General features: G+C 45.3%; 1 protein-coding gene across 44 annotated transcripts in view; it reads right to left on the bottom strand.

Moving 5' to 3' along the window:
- Nucleotides 1–25,346, bottom strand: part of SORBS1 (sorbin and SH3 domain containing 1) — a 235,927-nt gene that overhangs the window by 172,062 nt on the left and 38,519 nt on the right. Inside the window, exons 4-5 of one of the 44 annotated variants that reach the window (XM_081552150.1) lie at nucleotides 745–831; nucleotides 124–269 (exon numbers count right to left, since the gene is read on the bottom strand). The exons of the other annotated variants lie outside the window; for them this stretch is intronic. The gene's annotated coding sequence lies outside the window, so the exon portion shown is untranslated. The remainder of the gene's footprint in view (nucleotides 1–123; nucleotides 270–744; nucleotides 832–25,346) is intronic. 44 annotated transcript variants of the gene reach the window in all.

The following is a 25,346-nucleotide window of genomic DNA, read 5'->3' as shown; positions in this document are numbered from 1 at the left end:
TCTGAATCAGGCACCCTGTGGCCTCTCTCCAAGGAGGCCTTCCAAACACCAATGGCTAGGCACCCTGTTTAGACTCAAAGCCTCCCTCCTCATCTTCCAGCCCCACTTCCTTCTCACACTGACCTCCTCTAGTAGAAGCCAAATCTTTAGTTCACTGGCTGAAAAGGTCCCGTGAGAATCGATGGATCTCAGGCAGAAAGAAGCTCCTGTGACCATCTATGACAGATGCCAAGTGGGTCACCTCTAGCCTGTAGAGGTATTATAGTAATCTGCAGCATATGTTTAGAAAATTTGAGCCAAAAACTTATAAATCAAGAACTGTCACATAAAATCCCAGATTTCTGGCTTCTCTTTTAAAAAAAGAGAGGATCTGTCAACATGGCCCCTGTTCATGTCTGAAAATAATCAGCTGGTGCTAAGAAACAGCTGCCCTTCACAGGCAGGCTTGGCTATTCCAATATGTCACAGTCCCTATCGCTCCCTATCATCTCAACGCAAAGAAAAGCTGTGGTGATCACTGTCCTTATGTTATTTTGTTTGAGATACAGAAATATTTCCCTCTCCCTATGATTCTAACAAAAGTGGAAAATTTTGTTCCAAGAGGTTGAGCTCTAAGAGGGGGAAAAAAAGGTATAAGCACATACAGCAACTTAAGTTAGTGACTTCATTTCTGTAGACGTTTGCAACCCCTGAACAAGAATACCACTGCCATTTTACATAAGTGAAAGCAAGAAACTGACTTACCTACTCCCACAGTTAGAACTGGCTCTGTCTCTAGAACTGAGGTTCAACCCAGGACTCTTTCACTATGCTCTCCTGCACAGCAGTCTTCTATTACAAAGCAAAAAGTCAATTTTATATATACACACATACACACAGGGGTATGTGTGTGTTTCTGTCAAAGCTAAATACTCAATTCAAGGAAACACAGTTGAAGTAGCCAACCTATTCTGTACTAAAATGCTTGCCATACCTTCATTTGCCAAAGAATATAACAGTAAGTTATATCAGGTTCCCTACAGGCCTGTTTCCTAACGTGACATTTTCAATAAAATTGTGCGAATCGGCTACTTCAAAAGTGCTCGGTTAATGTTCCAAACTGTCTGAAACACTCTTTATGCTAGTAAAATGTCCCTGAATATGCATCTAGAATACAAGGCTATCCATAAGCTTATATACAGATACGAGCACTGTAATAAATGAACAATGTTCAACTATAAGGTCACGAAGGGAGTTATTTATATCGTCCCCTCAAAGAATGTATTGATTCTCTCACTCAGCAGGTATTTACCGAGTCATATTACATGCCAGGCAGCAGGTAAGGTGATGGATACATGAAGAGGCTCTGTCTGGGCAAGAGATTCAGACACAGACTTCTAAAACAACAGGTGAACGTAAAGACCTGGGCAGGCGCAGGTGCCATGGGAGCCCTGAATAGGGGCTCCTGGTGCAACTGAGGGGAAGAGATGCATCCTAACATGGCCAGGAGTCAGGGGAAAGCCTGAAGCAGGAATGGGAGTGCGGCAGGCAGGGAATGAACCAAGCGGAGGTGAGAATGACAGGGACAGTGTGGGCTGGAGCAAAAATTATGAACAGCCCCTTCGATTTATACTGTCCAGACCTTGTATTATCTTACAGGTCTTAAAAAACTCCACGTTATGCCACGTGACCCAGCATCTATCAAGACTTGATGGACAGCCCACGTGTGCACTCTTGAAAGCTGACCTTGCCAAGTGCCCAGATCAAAAATGCCACCAGTTTCAGCCCCAATGCCAGGCAATGCCCATCTGTTACTCCCTCAGGGCAATCAATGCTGTCCCAGAGTCTGCAGGACCCTAGAAACAAAGGGGTAGAAACACTCAACCTTCCTGTATTTCCAGAACCTCCATGATGTCTGAGAAGACAGTAAACAGATTTTTCCCTGTCCCATCACAGATGGTCCTGTCTCTACCTCAAGACCTGGATTTCTACAGCCAGAAACTACTACACAGTCGAGACTCAGGCAGCAAGTTTTGTGAGAAAACGTACCAAAATATCTGCCCAACAAAATGCCCAAGTATTTGCAGGGCAGCAATGGAGACACAGACATAGAGAACAGACTTGTGAACACAGTGCAGAAAGGAGAGCACTTTTGAGAGATTTGCACGGATTTGAGAGAAGAGCACGGAGACATATACCTCACCATATGTAAAATAGATAGCCAGTGGGAATTTGCTGTGTGACACAGGGAGCTCAACCCAGTGCTCTGTGACAACCTAGAGGGGAGGGACGGGGAGGGAGATGGGAGGGGAGTTCAGGAGGGAAGGGACCCAGGTAAGCCTACGGCCAATTCATGCTGATGTATGGCAGAGGCCAACACAATATTGTAAAGCAATTATCCTCCAATGAAAAAAAAGAAAAAAAATGCCCAAGTGGAGGTCCCCCTTTCTTCACGGATGAGAAAGAGAGGGGCCTCCAGTCCTGATCCAGGTGTGGCAAAGCCAGGGCAGCATCCCCGAAAGACAAGCTTTGGGAAAGGGACATAAAGAGGAGTGAAGACCAAATACACGGCCATGGTTAGGGTTCAGGGTCAAGGTCTATACGAGGAAACAAGGACGCATCTCTGGATCTGTACCTGCTGGGCAGGTTCCCAAATCTGGCTGAAAATTAGAATCACTTAGAAAATGAAAACAGCTTCTTGGGCCTCAGACCTATCAAATCAGAATCTCTGGTTTGGAGGTCTAGGAATTATATGGGTGATTCTGATGCCCAGACTCTGATACTCATTTAGAAAACGGTTACCTTTCACCTTTTTCCAGAACAACCTTTCACACTTCGGAACAATGTCAAGGTCATTAGTTGAGCATCTTTCTGGAAGGATTCAAGAATGCAGGCTTTGGGGGAGTTGCACATCCTTAGTCTGTTTACTTACTACACCTACCTCATACTGTCACCACGATCACTTAACTCCTTTTTACTTTAAATAAAAATAGAATGGCAGCAGTCAGGATGGCAACTGGGTAAATGAAGCCAGCCTCCCTCTCTGCCCTAATCCCTGTATACCATGACCCAATGCCAGGGCACCCAGACTACTGGAGTTGTCCAGTCTCAGCAGATCTGAGCCCTTTTACACCTGTGTCGGCTCACCCTGACAGAGCACAGGGTCTGGGAGCATCTAGTCACCAACATGGCCTTTGAGGAACAGCTCTAAGGCACAGAGTATTCTGATCAGGTCCCTGCTGCCTACCAAAGAGCAGGACACTGCAGATCGATGAAACGCCTGGAAACCTGCCAAGCTGGCCCAGCACTTCTCTTCCCAGATTCCCACTTGTGGTCAAGAAACGGCCTGAACAATCTCAAGCCAAGAATGGCAAAGTAAATGCTGTGTACCACAAGGATGACAGATCAGAATAAGCCTGTTTCCTGAATGGACCAGCCTAGACAGATCTTTTCCCTGACATCAACAGATGCTACCAGGTGACCTTCAGACAGCCCAGCACCGGAGAAAACCACAGCTGATCAAGGTCAGTCTCCCTGGCCGCAAGGCCCAGCAGCAATCCATTGTATCCTTCACCAGAACAAGGAGACAAACAGCCCCTTCGGTCTAAGGGCTCTCCTCTCTGGCCATAATGCAAATCTGGAAGGGCCCGGTGCGGCAGGGAGTCTAGCAAAAGCACAAGATGCTTCTGGGGGGATAGCAATCCAAAATTTCTTGCAGTACCTTATATCCTTGCATAAAACAAGAGCTTTTTCTGACCTAACCCTCCAAAAGACATCATAAGAGTTGCTCGAAGCCCTGCCAAATACCCTGAACCATCAGCTCCCTCATCTATATCCTCATCTCTAGCCCAACCCAAGAACATGGAACAATCCTGGATGTTGGGAAAGTCACCCTGGCCACCTTCATTCCTACTCCACACCAATCCAGACCATCCAACCAACTCTGGACCAACAAAAGCCTCTCTGGATACATGCTCTCATAACTACCGCATATCTCTCCTTCAGAGCACAAATCATTTATTTTTATATTGTTTTCCCACTAACATACGGATAAGGATCCATGCTGATGTCTGTTTTGTCTTTGTGTTGTTGTTTAAGCTCTTTTGTTTGCTTGACTGGTGATCACTGTATCCCAATAGTGACTTCAAACTCTCTAGGTTCCTTCAATGTATACCACAAAGTTCATGCCTTCCAACTAAAGGATGACCAAGTCAATCCATTCCCTAACTGCTCAGTCTTGCCACTGGCCTCTGGAATCTAATTAGTCACATCCATCAATTAGTCCACTAATTCAGTAGACTAAGAAGGATTTTGCTCAGAAGGTCAGTGTAGGATTGGTAAAGCACTAATCCAGTTGTATTCCCAAGGTCAAGTTCAACTGCAAAGGCTGAAGTCAGCAAGGAAAGGTTTACCAGGTGATGAGGAGAGAAGAGTCAAGACATGCAATCTGAGGTTCCTAATGGACCCTAACCCTCAACCTGATGCTCAAAGCACCTGTCCTCTGCCTTAGAGGGATGGTGGGGCCTGGCTCCTATCTCCCACCAGGAATCTGATCATAATTCTGGCTATGAGGCATGATGTGACACAGCTTCAAATTTCTGGGACTGCTTGATTGCCAGAGCTGTTTCCTACTACTCTTTAGCTCCTATAAACTTCTGGGTCCCCGACCATTGCCTGGAATTCTGGTTTCATGCCCTCCCCAATCCCTGCTACTTCATTCGTGTGTGTGCTAACTCCACCTGACCTTGAGGCATCCTGCCCATGACATTCACCCAGATCCTGGCTCTACCCCTCTGCACACACCCCTCCAAAGCCTGGCACACAGGAGTGTCCACTGAAGGTAACTCAAACTCCAAGGCCCAACTTTCTTCCCAAGCTCATGGGAGACTCTCCACCCTCACAAACTCCAACTCCTCCATCAATAAACCCAGATGGTCCAGGGGAGAAAAATCAATCGCCAACTGGCCTTGAGACTGACCAGTTCAGGAAAGAAACAAACCACAATGATTATCTTTCCTCTTTGTGCAGATTTTTTAAATCATATTTATTACTTTAAGATATCTTTAACATATACAAAACAAATTGTTTTGACCTCTGAAAGCACTTCCCTACTTCTCAGAGCAAATCCCACTGGGTCCAGTGCCACACCCTCAGGACCTGAATGCCACTGAAGCTTCCAAGATGCTCAATACTCAGGTGGCTCCTACGTCCCAAACACTGCTCACCTCTGGTCTTATTGCCCCATTGTCCCTCTTCCACAACCACTGGCAGAAGAAAGAGATCTTTGGGAGCTTTTTATAGCTCTCCCACCTACTCCACAGATTCCGTAGGAAGGAGAACGAAGTTTCCAAGTTCTCTGAATGACACAAAGCTCTTAAAGTAGAATAAAATTAGTCAAAAAATAGCAAAATGATTTTTAGCTCTCTTAGAAAAAAAAAAAAGCACACCTACTTTATTTAAATGACTCACAGTGACTTCATACTTTCTTCCACTGGGATATGCTCTCCTTCCTCCCAAAGGTGGTGGGACCCTCCTTTCTTCCCATCCACTCCTAAGACAAGATATCTCCACAAGATACTTGTTCCCACTTGGGGGCTCCCAGGGAAAATCTTGACAATGAACAAGTCAGGCAATGTTCCTGCTCCCAGGATGGGATAAATAAGATAATTATGGCTTGAAAGTAGTGTTTGCTGGTGGAATTGAAGTTAGGTAGTCCGGGCTAGGCTTAGTTAAGAAATGATATTTGACCTGGGCTCTCCCTGGTGAGAAAAATCCCAGCCACAGTAAGAGACAGGGAAAGAGCTCTGCAGACAGAAGGAGGAGCAAATGCAGAGACTCACAGGGAACGAGCCTTGGGCCACCTACAAAGAGACTCTTTCAGCTCATCTCTCCAATACCCAGCTTTCCATGTACCTCCACAACACCACTCAGCTCACAGCTCAGCTGTGTGGCTCCACCAGGCCTAAAGTCTAATAAACCTTCGCTCAAGGGCTTTCCTGGTGGTCCAGTAGTTAAGAATCCACCTTGAAATGCTGGGAATGTGGGTTCGATCCCTGGTCTGGGAACTAAGATCTCACATGATGCGGAGCAACTAAGCCCATGCACTGCCATTACTGACCCCAGGCTCTAGAGCCCACATGCCATAACTACTGAAGCCCATGGGTCCCAGAGGCCATGCTCTGCAATGAGAGAAGCCAGTGCAATGAGAAGCCTGCGCACCACAACTAGAAAAAGCCGGCACGCAGCAACGAAGACCCAGCACAGCCAAAAATAGCTAAATAAAAATTTTTAAAAATAAATAAACCTTTGTTCAGGCAGCTCCCTCTGCTGCCTTAGTAGCTGTTAGCTCCCTCTTGTCCCTCAAGGTCCCTTTGGTTGTGCCCAGTGCCCTTCCCCTCTATCCCAGGGTAATATATCCTAAAATCCTTCAGTCTGTTTCCCCCGACCAACTGTCCTTTGATCACTGGGGTCCAATCTAACTCATCCCTGTTGGCCTTGAACCTGGCACATGGGTGGTCCTTAGTCAAGGTGCACTAAATTAAATCACCTCGCACACACACACACGTAAATGAGTGCATCTATAAACTGGTGAGATCTGAATAAGGACAGCAGACTGCAGCAGTGCCCACTTCCTGGTTTGGATGCTGTGCTAGTTATGTCTGCTTTATTGACTATGCCAAAGCCTTTGACTGTATGGATCACAATAAACTGTGGAAAATTCTTAAAGAGATGAGAATACCAGACCATCTGACCTGTCTCTTGAGAAACCTGTATGCAGGTCAGGAAGCAACAGTTAGAACTCGACATGGAACAACAGACTGGTTCCAAATAGGAAAAGGAGTATGTCAAGGCTGTATATTGTCACCCTGCTTATTTAACTTATATACAGAGTACATCATGAGAAATGCTGGGCTGGAAGAAACACAAGCTGGAATCAAGATTGCTGGGAGAAATATCAATAACCTCAGATATGCAGATGACACCACCCTTATGGCAGAGAGTGAAGAAGAACTAAAGAGCCTCTTGATGAAAGTCAAAGAGGAGAGTGAAAAAGTTGGCTTAAAGCTCAACGTTCAGAAAACTAAGATCATGGCATCTGGTCCCATCACTTCATGGGAAATAGATGGGGAAACAGTGGAAACAGTGTCCGACTTTATTTTTTTGGGCTCCAAAATCACTGCTGATGGTGATTGCAGCCATGAAATTAAAAGACGCTTACTCCTTGGAAGGAAGGTTACGGCCAACCTAGATAGCATATTTAAAAGCAGAGACATTACTTTGCCAACAAAAGTCCGTCTAGTCAAGGCTATGGTTTTTCCAGTGGTCATGTATGGAAGGCAATGGCACCCCACTCCAGTACTCTTGCCTGGAAAATCCCATGGATGGAGGAGCCTGGTAGGCTACAGTCCATGGGGTCGCTAAGAGTCGGACACGACTGAGCGACTTCACTTTCACTTTTCCCTTTCATGCACTGGAGAAGGAAATGGCAACCCACTCCAGTATTCTTGCCTGGAGAATCCCAGGGACGGCGGAGCCTGGTGGGCTGCATCTATGGGGTCGCACAGAGTCGGACACGACTGAAGCGACTTAGCAGCAGCAGTAGCAGCATGTATGGATGTGAGAGTTGGACAGTAAAGAAAGCTGAGCACCGAAGAATTGATGCTTTTGAACTGTGGTGTTGGAGAAGACTCTTGAGAGTCCCTTGGACTGCAAGGAGATCCAATCAATCCATTGTAAAGGAGATCAATCCTGGATGTTCATTGGAAGGACTGATGCTGAAGCTGAAACTCCAATACTTTGGCCACCTCATGCGAAGAGTTGACTCATTGGAAAAGACCCTAATGCTGGGTAGGATTGCGGGCAGGAGGAGAAGGGGACGACAGAGGATGAGATGGTTGGATGGCATCACTGACTCGATGGACATGGGTTTGGGTAAATTCCGGGAGCTGGTGATGGACAGGGAGGCCTGGCGTGCTGCAAATGATGGGGTCGCAAAGAGTCGGACATGACTGAGCAACTGAACTGAACTGAACTGAACTAGTTATGTAAGATGTTACCACTGGGTAGAAGGGTACACAAGACCCCTGCATCTTTTGCAGTGGGAGAAGGAGGGATAACTTCCTTTGAGTCTGTATTTCTAAGTTTTAAAATTCTTTTAAAAACCTCAAAAATGTTTACCTTTTACATACTCTAGCTTTGTGGTTTCTCCTTAAAAAATGGCACGATCTGGTGATACTAGGTTTCAAGACAACAGCAGAGGGGGCTGTGCAGTGGCTGTTCTCCCTTAGATGGGCACAGCTCTCAGATTCATCTCCCTAAACACCAAAGCTGAGTGTCAGTTGCTATTCCTCAGGGTGCCTGTGCTGCATTTTCTCCTAGAAATAATTCTCTATCAAAAGTAGGGAAACTAAAGGCCAAGAGGGTCTTCTATTTCCAGAAAAAAAGGAAACCACCACATTTTGGTGAAAAACATTCCCGTAAGTTTGGATTTGAAACCCCTCCACCCTTCACAGCACATTACCTGCCGGGCCTGAGGCACTTGAGGTTTGGACCCTGGACTGTAACTTTCCAGGATCAAAGTTTTTACTCTAAGTCAGCAAATAAATTTAAAAACCAAACCACTGGAAAAGAACGCAGTTTAAATGCACAGTATCCCCTTCTGCCCTAAATATCAATATTTTGGTTCTCTCATCTCACTTTCCTGAGAACACAGGATGCTGCCCTCAGCCACCAAAAGAGAAGGTTCTACCTCGTATGCATGATCACACCCAGATATATAAGCAGGATTTTGTTTTTCCACTGAAATGGCAGTTCTGTTCAGCAGGGGAGGGAAAGGGCCCTTGGGGCATGCCTTCCCCCACCTTTCCCATCACACCTCCACCACCGCCTTCCAAAAGGAACATGCTTGGAATGCAAGTGTCCCTGAAAGGAGGTGGGGCCAAGGCACAGAGGCCTGGTGAACTGCCCAGCAAATGTTTTTAGAGCAGTAGTTTCCAATCAGGCTACAGAGTCACCTGGGGCTCTAGACGATGCTCCTCAGGTGACACTCTTGCAGACAGGCACAGCACTGATTCATTCTGTGGCATTTTGAAACTATTAATTTAGAAAAACCCCTCACTCACCTGGGCAGAACACACCTCTCCCCAGCCAAGAGATGCCAGAGCTGTGCGGGCCTGTAAGGCAGTCACTAGCCACAAGTGGCCACTGAGCCCTTGAAATGTGGCTGATGTGAACTGAGATGTAAAGGGAACACACATGCTGGATTTTGAAGACTTGGTATGGAAAAAGAACATAAAATAGCTCACTGATTTTTAAAAGTACTGATTATATATTGAAATAATGTTTAAATACACTAGGTTAAAACAAGCATGCATGCTAAGTCACTTCAGTCGTGTCTGATTCTGTGCAACCTCATGAACTGCAGCCCACCAGACTCCTCTGACCATGGGATTCTCCAGGCAAGAAAACTGGAGTGGGCTGCCATGCCCTTCTCCAGGGGATCTTCCCAACCCAGGGATGGAACCTGTGTCTCTTACGTCTCCTGCATTGGCAGGTGGGTTCTTTACCACTAGCATCACCTGGGAAGCCCAAATTTACAAGTATACAGTTACAATTAATTTCATTTCTTTTTACCTTTTTAGTGTGGCTACTAGAACATTTTTTAATTTATTTTTTAATTGGAGGATTAGAAAATCTTAAGTGGCACATACAGTTCACATCTATTACACAGCCACACTCGAGAAGACACTCAACATTCTAGGGTGGGGATTAGAATCCTAATGGAAAAAATGAGGGCTCTGGTCAGGCCTGTCAAGGCCTACCAAGTACATGATACTCAGCAGGTTCTCAATATCTCTGAAGCTCAGTTCCTCCCTGGACACAGGTATAAGAACACCCAGCACGCTGGGTCCAGGGAAGTAAAATAAGAGTAACTGGAAGCACCAGACTGATGTCTTCCTAAAGCTGGTACTCAACACTTGTGCTCTTCTTCCCTGACTTCTTTTAAGTCTATAAAACTTGAACCCAGGATCTCTGGTTGCGACTGCAGATGGCTTGGCTCTTCATCCAGAGGGTACAAAGGAATCACCTGGGGAATCTCAACCTTCCCCCCACCCAGCGATTCTGACTGTGCACTTGGTATGGGACCAGGTGTGCCCATTACTCGTAAGATCCTTGGCCTCTGAGCCCCTCTGAGAAACTGACATGGCTGAGGAACTGTGACCAGTACCATCAGGGCTGCCTTGGGACCTCCCCAGCCCACAGTCAACGGGCCAGCCTGAACGAGGGAGGTGTGGCCCATGGAGAGGCCAGGAGCTGGCCAGGGCCCTTCCGCAGCAGAAGGCTACTTTCTTATCTTGTAAAGCTAGATGGGAAATGACTATCTGCCCTGGACACGGCTTCAAACACCAGGAGGCAGCTGGTACTCCCTGCCTTTACACAAAGTCCCTTAAGAAAATCTGAAATACAGACAAAGTCCCCAAATGCTTGGCAACTGGGCCAAAAAAACAAGGTTGCTTAGCACTTCCACCAGCAACATACAAGAGGGATCAGGGCAGGTCTTCTTTCTGTCTTTGCCTGGTCCCCAAAAAACCAGATGTTTGCTAGAACCTTCTGGATGTCAGGCCAACCCTTCATGCTTTTCTGCAGAAGTGTTTCTCCCATGTTCCTAGGAGCCCAGAAGGGGCCAGGATGTCCATGCACAAGCCTCCAAGTTCCAGCAGCCTTTTTATTCTTCTGGTACCTTCAGCCACTGAAAGAAGTCATCTGAACACAATCACTAGCCAGCAGAGCACATGGATCCATCCAACCCCGGGAGGGACACTGCAGAAGCCAGTGCTTTATCTCAACCAAACAGTCACTGCTCCTTCCCTTGGATCAAAAACCTCCTCTGTGCTAAGCCATCTCCATCTCAAAACAGTACAAAAGAGTAATTTCTGGAAGAACAGAAATTTAAATATCCTTCCCAGTATTTCTGTCAGTAAAATATGACCACGAAACTCAACCTGTTCTTCCTTCTTAGGGCAAATCTCTCTATGGGGAAAAAAAAAATACTATGTGAATGAATCACTACATTTTCCCCACTGAGTCGGAACTGTCTCATATTTTTTTTGGAAATAGGGTACAAAGTGAACAAGCATCAAATCTGAGAACTCTGATATATTTTTTAATTTCAAGGCAGGAAAATGATCCGGGGTTTGTTCACGGTAATACAAACTACACGCTGACTCTGGCACATCAGCCCTAGGCCCCTGCACTCTAACCACAGAGCATTTTCCTAGATCACTCCCCCCAAGTCTGCTTCTCACATTCCTCTGCCCTATAGTTGGCCTCCGTCTCCCAGATAGAACATGTTGGAGCAGCATGAACAAAACTGTCTCCATGTAGCCCTGTCTTCACTTGGGAGTCATAATCACAATCACATAATCATAATTACAATCCAGCCCAAACAAAATTCAAAATGTTATTGATCTCTTGAATGCCAGTGGGAGGGAATGCAATTCTTAATGCATTGGGAAACATCTTTAAAACCCCTCCTCCTTCTCTACCACTTAGTACCCCATACACAGCCAGTAGCCACCCTTCTAAAGATTCTCCTCTTCATCTCCCCTCAACCCCCAGCTCATACACACTTTCCTTCTCCTTTTCTTTAGCTTCTGTACCTTATTCTCACCACAAGTATTGGGCCTTTTCAGACACAAATACAGGCCCTCCTTGCACACATTCACACATACACACTCACACAAACTCTGACCGACCCATCTCTTAGTTCTCCAGCACAGCCTCCACTCATTGCCTCTGCATAAAAAAGGCCCAGAAACTGAGCTGCTAACCAGGAGAAAATTCTCCTTAAAAGGTAGGGTAACTGGGAAGGCTGAGTAATAGACAACAATTTTGTTTAGCAGAGAGAAGAGAAAGTCCATGAACACTCACAGTGGCATGTGGCCAAGGAGTGTTAAATGTTACCCCTTAAATCAGCCAGCCCAACTTCAGAAAAGATGCTCTTTATTGACACCCAGATTATACTAATACCTCTGCTGGAGAGACAGCCCCAGCACAGCCATGAAGAAGCCAGCCCACCTTGACCTCTAAAAGCTTCCAGCACACATTGACTGTGTATATCCATCATTACATGAATGGGAAAAAGTAGCACATGAAAAGGAGGAGTTCCTAGGTCTCTGCCTACAGCAGAGTCATCTTGGTGCTTGGAGAAGTTACCATGATGTGAATGTGTGGAACAGGGGGCCGAGCACAATATAAAGGACTTCAGAGATAGCTCTGTTTATGCAACGGCTTTGTTCCTTCGTTCACCACGCACAGAGGCAGTATCAGGAGCAGTGAGGAGGAAGAGGAAGAAACTATGATGAGAATGACCCAGCCTCTGCTTTCAAGGAAACAAGCAGAGGGGATAAGAGCTGTACAAGTCAAAACTGATGAAGAGTTATGTCTGTTCATGAACATGGTAAGAAGAGAGAGAGGACAGCTGCTGGGCAGGCACAACTGAAAGAAAGCCAACTTACAGCCTGGCTCTGCCAAGGATTCGCTGTGTGGTCTTGGGCAACTTCCTATACCTCTCTCAGCCTATTTCCACTCCAGCAAAATGAGAAGACCGGCCAGAGGTGATCAGTGTTCCTTTCCAGCACTGATGTTCCACAGTTCTCTGATTTTAAGGATATCTGCCATGGGGGTCATGAACAGGTGGAGAACAGAACAGAAAAGCAAGCAGGATGAGGAGTACAAACGATTCCGAAAAGCTTTATTACTATGATCACTGTCGCTCTGTGGAAAAACTCACTGTACCTTCTAGAGCTACAAGTGTGGTCAGAGTTACAGGTCCGTTTCTAGCCCTATAATACCAGAACAACGTACCTTGCGTAGGCTGCTTGCTAATGGGCCACACTGAAGACACATTAAGAGCATTGCCTTTCTCCCACAGTGGTGAGACCCTTCCTTGTCCTAATGAAAGTCAGAGTTCATCAAGCTCCCTGGTTGGCAAATGAGCAGAATGACTCCCCAAGCCACTGAGCTCGGAGACGCAGAACCAGGAGAGAAGCCCAGATTGTCTGACTCCACACCTACTGTTAAATGCCAGTAAGAAAACTGTGTGGGAGCCCTGCAAAGCTTGGACACTTAGAAAGTCCATGCAGATGCACCTAACTGGTCTAAGAAGATAGAGGAGGATTCTGTAAACGGGGAGCCAGGAGCCGCCTCTCCTTCCTCTACCTCCTTGACAAGCAGGGTCATCACCAGCTGCAGGGGCTGGTATCCATCTAATATGATGTTACATGTGTTTACATATCCCATCTTTCAGGAATGCATGTGGTGATTTGTACTCTAGGACTGAGGTACCCCAGATCCTGGGGTCCCACTGAAATCCTACGCAAATCTGATCCCTTTCAAAATGCAGATCCACAGGCAAGTCATTAAAAATCTCAGGGCCTCAGTCTCCTCACCTGTAGAATAGGGATAATAGAACTCTACACCTCACAGGGTTATGAGAAGGATTCAAGGAGGCGATACACGTAAGTGCTTAGTACAATGCCTACAACCACATAAATGTTATAGTTATTATCACTGGAGCCTGGTGGGCTGCCGTCTATGGGGTCGCACAGAGTCGGACACGACTGAAGCAACTTAGCAGCAACACTATCACTATACTTTTTCTGAGGAAGAATCCTCAAAGTTTTCATCAGATTCTCAGACCCAATAAAAGTTAACGTCAACCCTCTTCCACGTGCTATCCTTGGAATGGAACCAAGGTCGTCCTGTGTGAAGTTTCTCCCCTAGCTTCCTAAGGCTTCCTCACTGTTCCAGAAGGAAGGGATGTGAGGCTTTCTATGCTTCCTACCCGTAGAGAGCAGGAGAAAAAGAACTCCAGTGAACTGAATAAGCATTTCTGTGGCTGGGAAATGCCTCCTTGGACCCTTAAGGCCCCACCCTAACAGTGGGAAATTAAAAAGGACAAAACCAGATCCCAACTCCAGTTTCTACACAGCTGGGAATAAGCCCACTCTGTCCTGGCCCATTGGGGTGCAGGAGGAGGGCTACAGGTGCTGTGGCCCAGGCCCCCCTCCATCCCAGGTGCCTGACCATCTCTCCTATACCTCCTGCTAGGGAGCTGTGAAGAGAGAAACAACTAATTCCAGGTACACAACAAGGTGATACACTCCACCCAAGGTGATGGGATGTCAAGAAGGTCCGAAGCTGAGGTCCTGGCCCAGAAAGAAAAGTTTGAGGAGGAAAGAGATGAAAGGAAAGTGTGAGAGATGGGAAGATACTCATGTCCTGGCTTTGCAGCTCTCTGGCCTCACGACCTTGGACAAGTTACTCAACCTCTGAGTCTCAGCTTCCCCGTCAATAAAATGGGGGGGGTAGGGGGTGCTAATTAACAATCCTTGCTTCAGAGGAGTTATGAGGGTGAAATGAGGTCATCAGTGCAGACATTTAACACATATCCGGCACACCGTAAGTGCTCACTCAGCTTTATGACCACGAGGAGGATGAGGATGACAAAGGAGGAGGCAGACAGAGGTTAGCACAGCCACGAACCCTTACTGTCCTACTGTTGTTCACGTGTTGTATTAAAAACAAAATCAAGGCAGGCTTGTGGGGGAGAACTACCAGTACCAGAGGGACACACAGGGTCCTGAACCCAAAATACAGAAGAGCTCTAACTGCAGAACCCCAGCCCACTTTAGGTAACAATGAAGGTAGAGAACCCAGTGCCTAATGAAGGGCTTCAAACATCACAGCTTTACCCTCAGTTGGAATAGCACCACTTCACAAAATAACCCAGTAACTCGCTAATAGGCATTTAGTCTTTGATCAACAATGAGGGAATTACTATTTAACAAACACAACTTTGGCTTAGAGGAAGTCTTTTAAAGCAAGGGACATTTAGTCCATCAGCAGACGAATGGATAAGGAAGCTGTGGTACATATACACAATGGAATATTACTCAGCCATTAAAAAAAATACATTTGAATCGGTTCTACTGAGATGGATGAAACTGGAGCCCATTATACAGAGTGAAGTAAGCCAGAAAGAAAAACAACAATACAGTATACTAATGCATATATATGGAATTTGAAAGATGGTAACGATAACCCTATATGCGAGACAGAATAAGAGACACAGATGCATGGAACAATTTTATGGACTCTGAGGGAGAAGGTGAGGGTGGGACGTTCTGGGAGAATAGCATTGAAACATGTATATTATCATATGTGAAACAGAACACCATTCCATGTTCGATGCATGAGACAAGGGCTCAGGGCCGGGGCAATGGGATGATCCAGAAGGATGGGATGGGGAGGGAGGTGGGTGGGGGGTCCAGGAGGGGGAACACATGTAAACCCATGGCTGATTCATGTCAATGTATGGCAAAAACTATTGCAATGTTGTGAAGTGATTGGCCCCCAACTAAAATAAATAAATTTATAAATAAAAAAAAATAATAATAAAAATAAAAATCAAAAAAAAAAAATTGCAAAAAAAAATAAAATAAAATAAAATAAAATCATATAGTAATCTGAAAAAAAAAAAAATAAAGCAAGGGACATTTAGAAGAAAAATAAATACATGTAAAAATAAAAGAGGCAGTTTTTTTGACAGTAAGAAAGACTGGGGAACACCAGTTCCCAGGGCAGCCCTGGCTCCCACCATCTCCACATTCCAATCTGTCATCCTTCCTGCGTCCTCCACCTTGCTACCTCGCTGGCAGATAAGGAGTAAGTTTGGAAGCAACCATGCCTTCCCAAATAATTTCCTCCAATATAAAAGTAATACATGTTCATCCTATAAAGCTGGGAAAACAAAGGAAATCTCAAAGGAAATGATAATCCAACCCCCAGCATTAACATGTTGAGCTATTGCTGCCTGTTTCTCAAAGTCAAATCATTTTTAAAGAATGATATTATATGGCTTTCCTAAGACAGCCAGCATGTCTGAAGATCAGTAATAGCTGTAAGAATCAAGAAAAGTTTAGAACTGGTTGACAAAGGGGAGACAAGGCACGTGCACACACGCACACACACATGTGTAAGACCTGCCTCTCAGAGATCTCTTGAGCTCACAACACAGGATGGTCACTGTGGCCACCCCTGAGCTAAGAAGTTTAAACTCAGAGGATCAAACAAGAACTCCACCCACTAAAACAATGCTCTTTAAGTATCAAAAAGTCTAGCATTTCAAACAAGTGTTTTTTAAACACACATCGAAGAAAAACCCAAAACCTAGGATGTGTTCCTTGGCACAAATCTGGGTTAGTTCCTGGTGGGGTTCCAGGCTAGAATTTCAAAAGATATGTAATTATACTTCATGTCACCGATACCATCCTATCAGACGCAAATAAATCAAAATCATAACAATAAAGAAAAACAAAACTGAACCTCTCTGGCAAACACATTTGGTGCTTAGAAAACATGTTTTTACCAGCATCTTTCATGGTGCCTCTTAAAACCATTTGCAATATGACTTATGCCAGAAAAATAGGAAGAATAATTTGTTGACAAGTTTCAAGGTTGCCCTCATCCGTTTACTGGACAGGCATCTCAGACAAGGTTGTTAGTTCAGCAGGAAAGGACTTTGCAATAGATGAGCACCCAGTATTGAAACAGGGCAGCTCCTTGAGTGAGCAAGCTTCTCACTGCTGAAGGCATGTAAGCAGAGTTGTACAAACCATGTGGCTTCCAAGGTCCCTCACAACTTTAAGATTCAGTCTTCGTTTCAGAGGGCACTGCCCTGTTGCCTTCCCTCATTTCTCATTAAGGAGAAAGATGGCAAGATCACCAGCATGGATTCCAGTGAAGTCTTTTCCAGAACTCAGAAGGGCCACAGAGACAGGCAAGGGCAAGAGGTGGAGGTCACTTCCCAGCCTGGAGGAGACAGGCTGGCCCAGAAGAATGGTCTCTAAGACTGAACAAAGAATTCAGAGGTATCTGTGGGTGGCTCTGGGAACAGAGTGGAATGCCAAGACTTGGGAGTCCACAAGCTGTATGCAACAGCTTTTCCGGAAAAGGCGGCACTTAATACAGATCCCTCTGGGTCCCCAGGACACAGGCAGCTCTGCCATTGCCCCACAAACCCTGGACATCACCAAATATAGGCAGAAGTTACTTCCTTGAGAATGTCCTGAAGCTCAGAGCTCAAGAAAGTTGCCTCCTAAGACCCCCAAAATAACCAAATCCAGCAAACAATGACCTGCAATTAACTAGGATGGTGTGTTTTCTCTATACTCTACAGTAAAAACAAAGAGTAACAAAATAGTTATTGGTCCAAAAAACCACATCCAGAAGATGGCCTAATTCAACCCAGCTTCTTGGCCCTTGGTTACACTTGGTCCACAAAGCTAACAATAACACATGGCCCAATTCAAACCTAAAACTTAGAATTTTGGACAAACTTTAAAGTTTCATTGGCAAAATCACAAAAGGCCAAAAAGTTTGCATGTTGTTCCATGTAGAGACCCTCCACGTCCCTTAGGATAAGGCATGGCACTTGTGACTTTTGGAGAAGACAGAATTTTTTCCTCCAAAAATAAAGGGGCAAAGCACACAGGGTGGAGAAGAAGAGCAAAATCCTCAGGAGGAGTCAACAGATAATATCTCGAAGTAGCAAAACATGCAAGCTATTAAAACACATGGAATACCAAAAGACGACGGCTACAATTTTTAAGCGACTGCCATTGGGCTGTGGCAGGTGAAAGTGAGGCAGTAAATAGTTCTTGAAAGACCTCTCTGGTTCTTGAAACCATGCGTGCATGCATGTGTGTTTAGTCGCTCCAGTCATGTCCAACTCTTTGAGATCCCCTGGACTGTAGCCCACACGGTTCCTGTGTCCATGGGATTCGCCAGACAAGAATACTGGGGTGGGTTGCCATGCCCTTCTCCAGGGGATCTTCTACACCCAGGGATCAAATCCAGGTCTCTTACACCTCCTGCATTGGCAGGTGGGTTCTTCACCACTGTGCCACCTGGGAAGCACATATGAAACCATATGCATGTGTAAATTTGACAAAACTACAAGTTATAAAAAGAAAACTGGCATGGGACTAGGATAACTTGGATGTATGTATTTCCCAACTTAAATACTTTAGGGAAACAATAACATTTAACTGTTGTTTCTCCATATTTACTAACCAGAGTATTATATTCTAATAACTTTTTCTTGATTAAAGAAATATTGTTCACTGTAAGAAAAAATTGGAAAGTAACACTCCCTCCCAAAAGTGGGGAAGGAGGAAAAATAATTATACAATCACTATCCAGAGAGAATCACCGGATGATTTGGAGGTAGTTTCTTTGTATACATGTGTATAGGTATATATATCAATAAAAAGAGAATTTTCTTTAACTCTTTGGAGTTATCCAATGACCATAAGGTTTCTGTTTTATTTTGGAGAAAGAACATTTTATTTTTTAAAGCACTAAGTAACTTAAGCCTTTGCTTCTTTTATTAGTCAATATTAAGATTTTAAGGACAGGCATGCCAGGTTGTCATATTTTGACTACAGGGTGCATTTACAAAGATAAAAAAAAAGTACTTTTTGGATAGTGGTGTGGCAATTTTCAGAATTCTTAGACATCAAATTGCAGCTGTGGGGTGAAAGCCTTACTGAAAATTGGTTTCACCTCAAAGGGTTTTCCAACTCTCTGCCTGCGTGCCTTGTTCCTTCCCATGCCTGTCTTTGCTTCTCTCTCCCTGCCCACTGTCACTAGCTCTCCTCCCCATTCCACCCTACTTTCCTGTTTCATTTGTCTCACACCTATACCATTCTCCCTGACACCCTAAACCTGACGGACTATGGAACTGAAGTCATATTCTTATTACTTTCTGCATTTGCAGAATTGTCTTTAAGTTTAAAACAGGAACATAAAACATTCCATTCATCCATTTTCTAAGGTCCCTGCTTTTTTTTTTTTCTTTTTTTGAACGAAGGCAGCTGTAGCCTCGGGACCCAAGGTCTGACTAGAAAACTCTCAGAAATAAGAGCTTTGACCCCTGTCTGGAAAAGCGAGGGTAGGCACAGAACAGGCTTTGTGTGGGCAAGGGATGGTTTCCCAGAGAAGCCAGGGAGGAGGACTAAAGTCAAAGTCAACTCACACTTCCCCTGGGGACCTGCAGGAGGAAGAGCCAGGCTTCCCCACCCAGCACCACCCCCTGTGAGGACATCAATAGATCCAGAAGGCAAACCTGGGCTTCCCTGGTGGCTCAGCGGTAAAAAAAAAAAAAAAACCCATCTGCAATGCAGAAGACTTGGCTTTGATCCCTGGGTGGGGAAGATCCCCTGGAGAAGGAAATGGCAACTCATTCCAGTGTTCTTGCCTGGAGAAACTCACTGACAGAGGAGTCTGGCAGGCTATGGCCCATAGGATGGCCAGAGTCGTACATGACTTAGCAACTAAACTACCAGCAAAAGGCAAATCTAAAACCATCACGGTATCCAGCTAAAGAACCACCTACTCCTCCATCCCTCTGAGAAGGACCTGCATGTTCTTCTGATCATCCAAAACGTCTTGAGTCTTTTCTCCCCTACAAGAGCTTCTTCTAAAATCAGGTTACCCCCATCCTATACATATAGGGCTTTTGTAACCCAGATGTTGGATACATCTTAAAAGAACTTTCTAGTTCAGATTAATCTGAAAAACTGTAAGTTCTCTCTTCCAGCCCTAAGAGAACTGCATACTTCACACAGCTGACTTCAACAGCTGCAAGGGTCTGATGAAAAAAAATATTGACTAGGCACAATCCTAGGATTGCCTCTCACAGAAAATAAAAATCTGATCTGATAACCCTGCTAGCAGTGAATTCACCTGCAGCTTCATCATCCAGCCCTCATTTTCCATTTTAGCTTTAGGCTCCTAGTGGGATCCTTCCCCTTAGATGCTTCACTGAGCTCAGGCATGGGTCACGTACACAGTAGTTACGGCATCTACTGCGGGTCCCTGAGTCCATGTCAAGAAAGGAGGAGATTCCATTTGACAAGCTTGCACTCTAGGAACTCAGAATGGTTCTTAGTCACTGCTGCATTCTTCTTGGTAACAGTTCTGAGCCATCTCCTTGTGAAGATACACGAAAATATTTTAAAGAAAGAAAGGAGCATAAATGAGGCAGTTCTGCTTTCCCCCAAGTATTTCCTGAAAAAAGGCCATTGCTCCTGTTCTGAGAGATATACCAGTAATTCCCATACCGTGAGTTTTTGGGAAATGAAGCAGGAAACTGGGGGAGGGGTGTGGAGGGGCAACTAGATGAGATGGTTCAGTTCTCAAAGAGCAGCAAGATGATACAAGTTTTTATAAGGTGGCAAATGTTCCTTTTGGACTTGCTTCAAACCTGTGTGTGGGCCGATTCTCTGAAATAAACAAAATCATCTTGTATAACAGAGGTTATGGGGTGACTAAAAGGGTGAAGATCCTGATGGAAAAGAAGTCACCCATGAGTTACCTTTGACTTTAACTAAGATTACCTTATGCCTGCATTGGGTCTCAACTTGAAAAACCTGATTAGCAACGTGGAGGGATATCAAAGGGTCTATGTAGCCCTGGATGGATGGATGGATGGGTATTGTCCCCTGCCCTACCCCACGCCCCCCCACTTAAGTCCAGTGACAACCTGAGCTTGTCTAGCTTTTGAGAGCATTGAAACAGCCTGATCCATGCAGCAAAGAGCTGGGATGCCAACCCTGGCTCCAATCAGCCCCCATACGCTGCCAAGGGAGGCACAATGTCCCAAACAGCAGTTGGCCAAACACGTGAGAGGGAGGTGCAGCTGCCGAGCTTTCATGTTTATCAGGAAGAAAGAATGTTGATTTTGCAGATTTTTGATAATGTTTTCCCAGCCAGTGTTATTCCCAACCCATTTAAAAATGCAATCAGAACACCACTCCTTTCCTCATCAGTCTCCTTGAACTTAAATGGTTCCATCCACCTTGGCCCTGGAAACCCTTCTCTCTCTACTGGCCACACCTCAGTTTGGCCGCATGGAGAAGCAGAGGAAAACCAGGAGCTTTGCAATGGCAGTTTCAGGGCAGGATGAAGAATATTAAATTCAGACTTGGGCTTAAGACCCTGAAGCACGTGGTTGCAAGATCTCTGTGGGCTAGCCAGGTTCATCCACAAGGGACTCTTGCAGCTCTGTCGCTGGGTCTGTGGTTGTACTGAATTGCTGCCATGGTCTCACTGTAAATTTAGTAACCCAGATGCAATAAGCTACAAATTAAAAAGGACTAGAGTGAACCAAAAAGTTACTTTAGACTGAGAGTAAATAATGGGCCAAGCACCCGGCCATCTTGCCGGAGGGAGCTGGCATGCCACTGCAGAAGGGATCCAGAGGAGAAAGAGCCCTTTAGAAAATGCTGAGACTTTGCCCAGGCCCTTTTGAAAACTGGGTTCTTGGGCAGTTTCCTGAATTTCCTCTCCACAATCTTGAACACTGACTATTATGTGGAAAAAAGAAACAAACATTTAAGAGGACAAAAATATATCCTGGGGAGACACAGGAAGAATGCTGTTTGAAGTAAAGACTTTTTCTCTTTCTCCCTCATACACAAAAACTCATACTCAACCAGCCTTATGAGTAATCTGCTGCCATGGTGGATGCCCGGCTAGCTCTGTCATAGCCAGCAGCCTCTGCCAACAAGTGATGCAGTGGAAGAGTTGTCTGTCCAGCTCCCTTCCTGATGCTGGTCTATTTTTGGTTAAAACCTTGGTGTTCGGTTAGGGACCAGACTTGCCTGGGGCTCCCTCCTTGGAAATACTATTTGATAACAGCAATCCTCAAGAGCCTGTACTAAAAATGGCTTTCCAGCTAAGAGGCACTGTGGAGATCAAGCCAATTCTAGACACTTATTGCTATGGTTCTGAGCTGAATGTAAGCATCAAGGGGTGACCAGCCCAGAAACATGATGTAAAACCTACCTACCCCACCATTGATTAAATATCTGTATGCCAAGCACTATGCACACATCATAGCTTCTAAGATGCTTATAGTTTGAGATAAAAATCAGTCCAGTGACAGCTCGTCAGACAGCCACATAAAGAAAATTTTAAAAACCCATTATCAGTCACAAAAAGTTGTGAGAATGGAGCAAATGTGGGCTACAAAGGTCACCTAGACTTTGCATTGGGAAATACACTCCAAATAAGCCCCGAATATTCATTGGAAAGAATGATGTTGAACCTGAAGCTCCAATACTTTGGCCACCTGATTCGAAGAACTGACTCATTTAAAAAGACCCTCTTGCTAGGAAAGATTGAAGGCAGGAGGGAAGGGGACAACAGAGGATGAGATGGTTGGATGGCATCCCTGACTCAATGGACATGAGTTTGAGCAAGGTCTGGGAGTCAGTGATGACAGGGAAGCCTGGCGTGCTGCAGTCCATGGAGCCACAAAGAGTTGGACATGACTGAGCGACTGAACTGAACAGACCTCTCTTAGAGGACAAAACCGATATTCTGAGGTTTTCTTCTACTCCGAGAAGCCAAAGCCCAGGTCATCTGTTGGTCGACCAAGAAAGCAACCATTAAGCAAGCCACCTCCCCTTCCAGCCGCAAGTGTCTCCTGGGGCTAGAATACAGACTCAAAAGAGGGAGACTTTAAGGAGGACAGATGGCCAAGCAGAGGCTCTGGGGTGATTAGAATAAAAGTGGTGCCCACCACACGTTAGCAGACTAAAAAGGAGGTTAAAATATCTTTAGTTATTTCCTTAAGTATCATTCTTTGATGCAAGCATCAGAATCCCCGGAATCTCTCTAGATCTGAGAAATCCAAGTCTTTGAGGGCGTGGCCAGGGAATTGTTTTTAATCAGACACTCAACATGGCCCCCAAAATGTGAGAATTGCTGCTAGCCTGTTCCAGCCTGTCCTCTTCTGACACGGGGGTAATTTAGGAAAAGGCTGGGTGCTTCAGTTAGGAAAGAGGTTTAAACAGAAACCATACATGTGAAGAGAGGGAAGAGGCTGGAACAATCAGAATCTCTTAGAGGGAGAGAGAGAATGTGCTGATGAGCCATAAAGCCCAGCAGGGAGACTCTCCCTCCCCTGCCACCTTGGAAGATCATAAGAAGGTGATTTCTTTGCAGGCACCAAAAAGGGCTGGAGTGTGGGTGGGTCTGGGCCAGCCTCAAGAATGGAGGAGCTCACCAATGTGGATGCGACTGTCCAAGTAAGGCCCAACGCACCCTGCAATAAGTACCTTTTGCCCCACACACCACAGTCCTGAGAAACAGAACTACCAAGTCCAAAGGGATCCAAGGGAACAGTGAAGTTGCTTCCACCCAACTCCACACATCACAGCCACCTGGCCAATGCCCACTTAGCTCTGGCTACCACATGGCCTGGAACTGACAGCTACACCCACCATTTCCCACGTCTCTCTCTGTTCAGTTCAGCTGCTCAGTCGTGTCCGACTCTTTGTGACCCCATGGACTGCAGCACACCAGGACTCCCTGTCCATCACCAGCTCCTGGAGTTTACCCAAACTCATGTCCATTGAGTCGGTGATGCCATCCAACCATCTCATCCTCTGTCATCCCCTTCTCCTCCTGCCCTCAATCTTTCCCAGCATCAGGGTCTTTTCAAATGAGTCAGCTCTTCACATCAGGTGGCCAAAGTATTGGCATTTCAGCTTCAACATCAGTCCTTCCAAGGAACACCCAGGACTGATCTCCTTTAGGATGGACTGGTTGGATCTCCTTGCAGACCAAGGGGCTCTCAAGAGTCTTCTTCAACACCACAGTTCAAAAGCCTCAATTCTTTGGCACTCAGCTTTCTTTATAGTCCAACTCTCACATCCATACATGACCACTGGAAAACCATAGCCTTGACTAGACGGACCTTTGTTGGCAAAGTAATGTCTCTGCTTTTAAATATGCGGTCTAGGTTGGTCATAACTTTCCTTCCAAGGAATAAGCGTCTTTTAATTTCATGGCTGCAGTCACCACCTGCAGTGATTTTGGAGCCCCAAAAAATAAAGTCTGACACTGTTTCCACTGTTTCCCCATCTATTTGCCATGAGGTGATGGGCCTGAGGCAGTGGCAAAGCCAAGCAGCTCCGGATCTGAGTGGTATGTGCCAGTGGATCTCAAAGTGTGGTCACCAGTATGGCAACATCAGCATCGTGTGGGGACATATTAGACATACAAATCCTCTAGCCCCACCCTAGAGAGCGCTAGTGAATCAGAAATTTTGAACAAGCCTAGCAATCTGTAGCTTAATGAGCCCTGAAGGTGATTCTAATACAGCTAAAGTTTGAGAACAAGTATGGTATGCTATTAACATGAAGCATAATGGTGAGTAAACAAAAGTGACATTCATTTACCTAAGCCTACAGAACACTTTCAAATATATTATCTTAGGGATGCTCTCCTCTAATCCTAAGATCCTATAATTCATTTGAATCGCATAGCAATGTTGAGGTAGGTAAAGCAGAATTAGTATCTCATTTTACAGGCAAAAAGATTGAGGTTCAGAGAGATGGGGGTGACTGACAGAGATTACCTTACCCAGAGACCTCATTGACAAGTCACCAAGATTCCCCTCTAAGTAATTAAGAGTTACCAGCCCACACCAATTTTTCTTCCCGTGGCTCACAGGGACACTGCTGGCAGCAGGAGTGATATTGACATTACTTTTTATCCAGCCCACTGTTACTTACCTCAAGTGACTATTTCTATGACCTCCCTCCATTAATTCTGGATTTGAACTGAAAAAGCAATTTTAAAAACACCGCAAGCCAAATCCACTTAGTCTTAATGCTGACCTGACACAGACAACTATCCTCAACTGATAAGTGGACCATGCACCAAAAGTTCCTGTACAGACTGGAAGGCTGGACTCCAGATTGCATTTTCCCACGGACACAACACAGAGATGGAGTTGGATCCTCAAGATGGAAGCACAAAAGTCCATCCACAGAGGGAGAGGCAGAAGAGCTCACAAGCAGATCTGGCAGTAGGCCAGAAGGTTTAAACCCCAATTTTCCCATCACTGACCAAAAGGAGACAAACCCCAAGTCACTGAGCCTTTCTGGGCCTCCATTTCTTCACCCATAAGTCATAAGACTCGCCTGGCAGGGATGGTCAGAGGATTAGATCACAATGTATGTAAACCACACTGCAGACCTTATAAATGCCACATAGTAGACGTGCAACAAATGCTGGAAGATCATATTAACTCCTAAAATAGTGGCCATACTATATCATTGTCCTGAAAACTATGCAATTTAAAAAAATACGCATACATTTGGGACTTCCCTGGCGATATAGTGGTTAAGAATCCATGCTTTCACTGCCAGGGCCCTGGGTTCAGTTCCTGGTCAGGGAACTAAGATCCTGCAAGCTAAGAGATGTGGCCAAAAATATAAATATAT

This window comes from Giraffa tippelskirchi, chromosome 2 (genome assembly GCF_054371585.1).
Source record: "Giraffa tippelskirchi isolate mGirTip1 chromosome 2, T2T-mGirTip1v1.2.pri, whole genome shotgun sequence".
Classification (NCBI taxonomy): Eukaryota; Metazoa; Chordata; class Mammalia; order Artiodactyla; family Giraffidae; genus Giraffa; species Giraffa tippelskirchi.
Note: the sequence above shows the minus strand (reverse complement) of the source record. Positions and strands in the feature narration are given on the sequence as shown.